The 7,718-nt window shown below is 40.6% G+C and overlaps 1 long non-coding RNA gene across 1 annotated transcript; it reads left to right on the forward strand.

Annotated features, from left to right (window-relative positions):
* The first annotated feature begins 492 nt into the window (after positions 1 to 492).
* Positions 493 to 1,938, forward strand: LOC119327929. Its single transcript, XR_005158756.1, has 2 exons — positions 493 to 1,333; positions 1,479 to 1,938. It is a non-coding gene; the product is annotated as an uncharacterized LOC119327929 (long non-coding RNA).
* The last annotated feature ends 5,780 nt before the right edge of the window (positions 1,939 to 7,718 follow it).

Raw genomic sequence — 7,718 nt, forward strand, 5'->3', positions numbered from 1 at the left:
CGCCGGCGATGCTTGGTATGAACAAATCGATGAGAGACTGAAATCTCGCGCTGTCAGCACTCACTTTGGCCTCAAGTTTCTCAGGTTGGGCCAATCCTTCTTCGACTTGCATCGGTAATTCCAGAATACCCGAACACGCCGCCAGGATTCTTGGGTCACCTCACGCGCAGCGTGTTGTCACGTCAATTCAATGTTTGGACATGATGAATAATTTGACCGACGTATACTAATACTGCTACTGTACTACTTACTAGCCGTATTTAGTGTCACAATTTATACATAGATTTAACTAACAAATGCGCATTTGAAGCCTAACTGATATGTGTGTGTGTATATATATAGGACAACACTATTCTAATCCTAAGATTAGAACAGTTATTTGGATCACAACCCTCTGTATAGGGCCACGACATGTTCCTGAGATCGGGCGAGAACAGAAATAGCGCACCCAAACCTTATCTCCGTCCCTCCCGTCGCCATCTTCCCCCTCGACCTCCCCCAACCCGCCAACCACGTCCGGCCGCCGCCCACCCTGCTCCGACGCGCCCCCGGGCCCTCCTCCTTTCGGGCGCGCGGGCGCACCGCCGGCCCCGCCACCTCCCGACGCGCCGCGGCCCCGCCTCCTCCAGGCGCGCCACCGCCCCGCCTTCTTCCGGTGCAAGGCCACCGCCCCCACCTCCTCCTAGCACGCCGTCGCCTTCTTCTGGTGCAAGGCCGCCGCCCCCACCTCCTCCTAGCACGCCGTCGCCCTCGCCTCCTTCCGGCGCAAGGCTGGCCCCTTCCTTCAGGGCGAGGTGGATTTGGACTTCAACCCCTCCCGCTCCTCCCATGCGCCGCCGCGCGTACCCACCCAGAACCTCACTTGCTCCCGTGTCGTCCTGCTCGTCCGGCTAGCGGGACAAGACTATGTCCTGTCGTGAGAGTGAGAGCGGCACAGAGGATGTCGCCGACGACGACGCAACGGAGCCGGGCAAGTACATGATGTGGGCGCGCCACTGGTGCCTAGTCTCACAGCCCTTGTTCGTCTCTGTGATGCTACAGGAAGTTCGATTCAGCAGCCCGAGCTCGTTCAAATGCATGAACTAAAAAGTTCGAGCTGCCTCTCATGGTCATCCATCAGTGAGATGCCTGGAGGACTCCTCCATCGACTTGCAGGTTCGGCAATGGATAAGGAAGCTGCCCTTGACCATTTTCTCGTGTACAGGCTGCATGAGGCGTACAGATCCAACTCCCCCGCCCGGCAGCTATGGCATGTGGCTGCCCAGCACATCAGCGCCCCCCAAGGTCCATTTTCTAAGTGATTTTCTTGTCTGAAGTTCAGACGTACTTGCAGGTGCAAAAAAGTTGATGTTCTGATATATTGGTTCATTTTCACTGGTCCTTCAATATGGGAAAACATGAGTTTTCTTCTCCAAAATGAATCGACGCCATGGAGTGCTAATTCTTCTTGGGTGCTTATATCGAGCCTTGTGTTTCAGGCACGACCATGACGAAACAGCTCATCCTATTTTGGACAGGAAATCAGAGGAATAGGCGGAATGCAATTAAGAGATAATGGGGAAACGAGGGTTCAAAGATATTTTTTAGTACATGCGGAGAGCTTTTTCAGTGCACTGTAGCCAAAAATCTACTCTGAAGGCCAAACTACTGACGTGTGGCTTGCTAGCACTAGTAGATCTTGGGATATGGGCACACTAGGAAGAAGACAGAAAAGAAAATGGTGAGTTGGAGATCGCAAGTTCACTGCTCAAAAGGATAAGATCCCTGTTGGTTTTATATAGAGAACACCCACCGAGGGTAAAAAGAGCATCGCTTTGTCCAAGTCCACCAATCAAATTTTTGCTCTGTTTAAAGGTTTACGTCACTGTCTAAAATTGTTGATTGTTTCTGTATGTTTGAGCATCCGACTTAAGTTTCATTTGTGAGGCGGTTTAATTACATTAATTTTGTCCGTTCAGTAATATGTGTACAATTTACTATATACAAATAAAAAAGCTAAGAAATTTACTCAGCAGTTGAAGAAGAAGAAGTTGTGTGATGTGGCGCTAATGGGGCTTGTACTAGGTTGTAGTTTAAGCAAAGTTTTTAAAAAAATGGATTTTTCTTGTTTTAGAAAAACAGAGGTTTCAAATTTAAATAATGGAGAAATTCAAATATTTATTACAAAACAAAGAAGCTCATATTACATAAAAAGGGAAGTTCAAACATTTTATACAAACGTACTTTTCCATTTCTAAAGAAACCTAGAAGATCAAATTTAAAATAAGTACGAAGTTCAAAATTTGCAAAAACCTAAGACTTACGTGTTCAAAAAAGAAAACAAAAAAGATGTCGCATTTTTATAACTGCTTATAAACAACAACGAATTTAACAAAATGTCTACATGAAAAAGTTATTCTTTCATAAGCTTTTCAATAGTATATCATATGCTCTATTCGGATAAAAGATTCAAATGTATGGTGTATATCGTTGGAATCAAGTTTTTACGTATTAAAAAATCTTTTAAACCATGGCAAATTTGAGAAAAATGATTCACAAGAAAAAAGGTATATCTTTTCAGCAGGTTTCTGAAGGTATACCATGGTTTTTTTTTCCTTTTTGGAAAACAAATTTTCCTCGTTTCTAAATAATAACTAGAAGTTCACATTTAAATAACGAAGCGGTTCGATGTTTATTACTACATTAGGATTTTCCCCGTTACTAAAGAGTAAACCAAGGAGGCCAAATTAAAAATATAAAGCGGTTCAAAATTTATACTACCGTTTTGAAGTAAATTAGAGACCCTCTGGTAGAAATGAAAAAGGGTATCAAATTTTTCATAAGCTTTCCAACGCCATATCATTTACATCCAACCAATGAAATGAAAAAAGATATCAAATTGTTTCCGTTACTAAAGAATAAAAAGAAGAAGTTCAAATTAAAATAAATGGTGCACCTAAAAAAGTTTAAATGAAATTTCCCTGCTTTAAAAAACTAGAAGTTCAAACTAAAATAATGAAGTGGATCGATATTTATAAATCCCAAGGTTCTCAAATTAAAACAAATGGTACACCTAAAAAGAGTTTATTTTAGTGAAAAAATGGTTATTAGAAGTTCAAGTGTTCGGCGAGGAAAAGTTCTGAGGGAGGTTCACCGTGTACTTAGATATCCAAAATACATAAAAAAGATGTTGTTTTTTTTGTTTTAAAATAATTGTCTCAAACCAGAGAGAATTTCAAAGTAATAACAAGCGGAAGTTCACATACTGCATGGTGTGTGTTTCCTATAAGAAAAAGACAATAAAGTGAAACAGAGTGAAGTTCAAACAGACATGCCCCAGAAGATCAACTACTTCACGCAGTGCACAAAACAGCACGTCAAAAAAGAGCACGTCAAACACAGAGTGAAGTTAAAACATACATGCCCCAGAAGTTCAACTACTTCACGAAGTGCATTTCCATTCGCGATGAAGGCAGAAATCATGATCTCGTCATTTTCTAAAACGGCAGGAATATCATTTGTGTAACTTCAAGTCCTCGGTCGTAGAAAATTAAAAAAGAATTGTGAGAGAGGTTTGTACAAAAGGAATATCATTTGTGTAACACTGACGAATGGATGAGAAAATTACAAACGAAAATATGTCACATTAATATTTAAAATAACCGAGAAGGTCAAAAAATGTAGAAGTTCAAATTTGACAACCCTAGAAGTTCAATTTCAAATAACCAAGAAGGTATAAAAACTAGAAGTTCAAATTTAAAAACCTAAAAAATTGTTTGCTTATGTAAAACCATATTTTTCTAAGAAGTTCAAAGTAAAAGAAATCAAAGGTAAAAAAAACTTAGATGTTTTGTCGTTACTAAATAATAAAATGAAGAAGTTCAAATTAAAAAAAAGGAAAAACTAAAAAAAGTTCTAAAAGAATTTTCTTGTTTTTTAAAACCGAAATAGAGAGAAGTCCAAATTGATAAATGTCGGAAGTTCACGTATTGCATGCTGTGCATTTCGTATGAGAAAAAAAGAATAAAAAGGCAAAGTTTAAGTGCTCTTCTCTCGGAAGTTCAAAAATTCTTGTTATTAAAGAAAACTTAGATTTTCCTCATTATTAAAGAATGGAAACAAGAAGTTCAAAAATTAAATAACAAAGAAGTTCAACTTTTAATAATAGAGTGCTTCAAAATTTCATAAAAAAGGATTAAGAAAATCAGATTAAAAATTCATAAAAAACTCATATATTTTCATGTATCCGAGAGAAGATCAGATTGATAACTGCCAGAAGTTCACGTACTACACGGTGCGCATTTTTTATTAAAAAGAATAAAAAAGCAAAGACTAAAAGTTTGTTGATATAAGTGCAAGTCCTCCGTCGGAGAAATTTTAAAAAATATTGTGAGAGAGGTTTATACAAAAGAAATACCATTTGTGTAAAACATGACGAATGGATGAGAAAATTACAAATGAAAAATACGTCACAGAAGTTCAACGTAAAAACAACAGGAAGTTCACTGAATGAATATCAGATGAAAAACTTTTAAAATCGTCGCGAGTATGAAAAAATGATCAACACGGGAAAGTTGCGTGTTTACAGCAGCTTTCCACTGGTATATCACTTGCTCAATTCCGGTGAGTGGATGGAGAGCTACGAGCAGTGGATGGAGAGCTACGAGCAAAAAAACACGCAAAAAACAGAGTGAAGTTCGAGTAGACATGCCGAGAAGTTCAGGTTCTTCACGCGGTGCATTTTCGAAGAATCTGTTTTGCCATAAAGACAGAACGAATGATCTCGTCATTTTCAAAATTACTTGAAAACGGTCAGGAATCAGAGAAAACAATCAACATGAAAAAGTTTCGCATTTTCCATAGCTTTTCAGCGGTATATTATTTGCCCCATTCCGATAAAGTTTGTAGAAATTATGGTAAAAATACGTTTTTAACCATTTTCAAAACTGACATAAAACCGTAATGAATTAGGAGAAACAATATCTACAAAAAGTTTCGCATTTCTTCAAGCTTTCCAACGCCATATCATTTGCTGCATTTGGACGTACGGTTAAAAAATTAGCTCGAAAATACGAACTTGGTGAAACTTGTACCGTTTTCTAAATTACTTTTAAACCATTCAAAATTAGAAAAAACTTTTAACATAAAAAAGTAGCACATTTTCATAAGATTTCCAATGCCATATTATTTTCCTCAATTGGATTAGCCATTTAGAAATGGCATCAAAAATACGAACTCGGGTGTTCGGTTTGTGAAATTTTACGATTTCTGAATTACTCTTTAACCGTAGGGAATTAGAGAAAACTTTCAACATGTGGAAGGAGCGGTTTTGCAGCAGCTTTCCAACGCCATATTATTTGCCTCATTCCGATAAACAGTTTTAAAATGCGATCGAAAATACGATTCACGTTTTTATATGAAGAAAAAATGGTTTTCAAAACTGCTTTTAAACCGCTTACATTTTGCCAAAAATTTAACTTGGGTCATGATACTGATGTCCATAGCTATCCAACGGTATATCGCAAGCCCCATTTGGACACCTTTTAGCTGAAGTTCAACCTAGTGCTCGGGGAAGGTCAGGCACGTTACTCGGGAAGTTCATGTTGTGATCAGAATATTATTCTGATCCCGTGATCAGAATAGTGTTTATGTATATATATATATATGGCTTCTGCACAGCATCTCCATCATCATTATCAGGTCATCCTACGCAGGTGAGTTAGGATGCACTTGATCCCAGGAAGGTATCTATCCTTCAAACCAGAGGAGTGCTTCAAACTAACAAAAGTACATAATATCCAACAAAAGAGGGTCATGCTACAGCAGAAGGATACATGGCTCAGTCTACATATCAGTACGAATCAAGTTGTGCATATTTTCTGTTGGCATGAACCACATCGCCGCATGTCGGGTTTGCAAAAGCCATCCATTGCATGGAAGCTTGATGCCTTTCACACACTGAAGATTATCTGGCAACGAGCTGTGTCGATGAATCTCTGGATAGGGTGATTCATGAAACCCATAGTATGATGTGTAAACACAGCCCCCCTCGCGAATGGAAGTTGCATAGCACAGTAATCATCGCCGGTGATATGATCGATGATTGGTTGGATGATCGGATAATTGAGCCCAAGGAACAAGGAGTGGTTGCCGAGGCTGTAAACCCGCCTCCAGTTGAATACACCTGGCCCAACGGAGCTGGGATCTTTCTCGAACACGAAGCAGCCATAGCCATCAATGTCACGAACGCCCCACGCATTATACTGCATGTGGTTTGATGTAATGGTTTGGTCAATTTGGTACGTGCGAATGAGCATCAAATGACCATCGTCAGCTGAACGAGCGATAAACCACCACCCATCGGCTGGTATGATTCCAGGTCCTGGAAGCATGAAGGCCAGCGCATTTGCGTCTGCTACAACAATTCAAATTGGAGACCAAAAGGACAAAAATAAACAATCATGTTCAGAGTATGTGTGGAATTAAGATTATTATAACAGTGACACATATCATAGACAGAGAATTGCAATGCCATGGTCATAATCATACCCCAAGTTAAAAAAAAATAAGCCAATGGCTTTCATATTCTAGCAATATGTCATGGTTCAAACATCATGTAACAATGAGAGGAAAACAGCTATGACAGCGCCTACTCATATTCTACCATAGCACTTACTACTACTGTTCTCATATCAACTCTAAGCAATAACATGTGTTGTTATAAAAATCTTGTAAACGAGAGTAACATATAGCAATCATGATGTTATGCTCATAATATGTATTCTAACAATCATTAGATGCCAATTATTCTCATATCAACTCTATTTATAACATGTGTGGTCATAAAAATCTAGGAAATGAGAGGAACATATAGCAATGATGTGGTTATAGACATGCTATGCATTCTAAATTTGTAACAAATGAACAGGCAGTCGTATTCATAAGGTATAGATGAGATGAGATACAACAATTACACGACGATAGATTCCACCAGTATAGGTAGCCAATCTGTGCGTCGACCGCGTTAACAATGCCATCATGCACTATAGCATCAGACAGAAATGTTTCCTCAACAGGATTGATGATGAGCCATAACCATGTATGGCGACCGGATTCCAGATAGACTGATCCCTTGTTGAACAAGGCAATGAGCTTGTAATCCATGTTGTCTTCTGATGGTGTGGGCACTTCGCAGATTACAACTTTCTGCAAACAGAGGTCGAGCCAAAAGCTTGACGCGTCTCGTGCGTAGTAGGCAAGAGTGTCCGGCAGGCCGCGAGGCTCGATGGAGGCGGTATCCAAAGATGGAAGGGTGATCTCTCGCTGGGTGTAGATATCCACGAGACGCCATGGACTACCAGATTGGTGGATGAGGATGACCCAGTTGGCCTTCATGCCCGCCCAGTAGTGGCCGCGCATGAAGGGCAGGTGGACGGGTAGTGGTAGCATGTCGAGGGGCACCACGGCAACCTCCGTAGGATCGTCAAGTCGGTGTCTGGGCCACCTGCGAGGATCGGGCATCAGCAAGCATGGTGTCTTGAAAAGAGCCGGCCGGTTGCAGACGAGTAGACGGTACAAAGACACCGAGCATGCGGCCAGACGGACGGTGCTGAGTAGGTCCATACGACTATAGATCTGCTCCAAGAGAACATCGGGGAGGGAATTCCAATCGCGGCTCTGCGTGTCAGTCGGTTCTGCCATTGGGGTTTTCGGTGCCTGCGAGCCAGCGGGGAAGTGGA

This window comes from Triticum dicoccoides, chromosome 7A, assembly GCF_002162155.2.
Source record: "Triticum dicoccoides isolate Atlit2015 ecotype Zavitan chromosome 7A, WEW_v2.0, whole genome shotgun sequence".
NCBI classification, from domain to species: Eukaryota; Viridiplantae; Streptophyta; class Magnoliopsida; order Poales; family Poaceae; genus Triticum; species Triticum dicoccoides.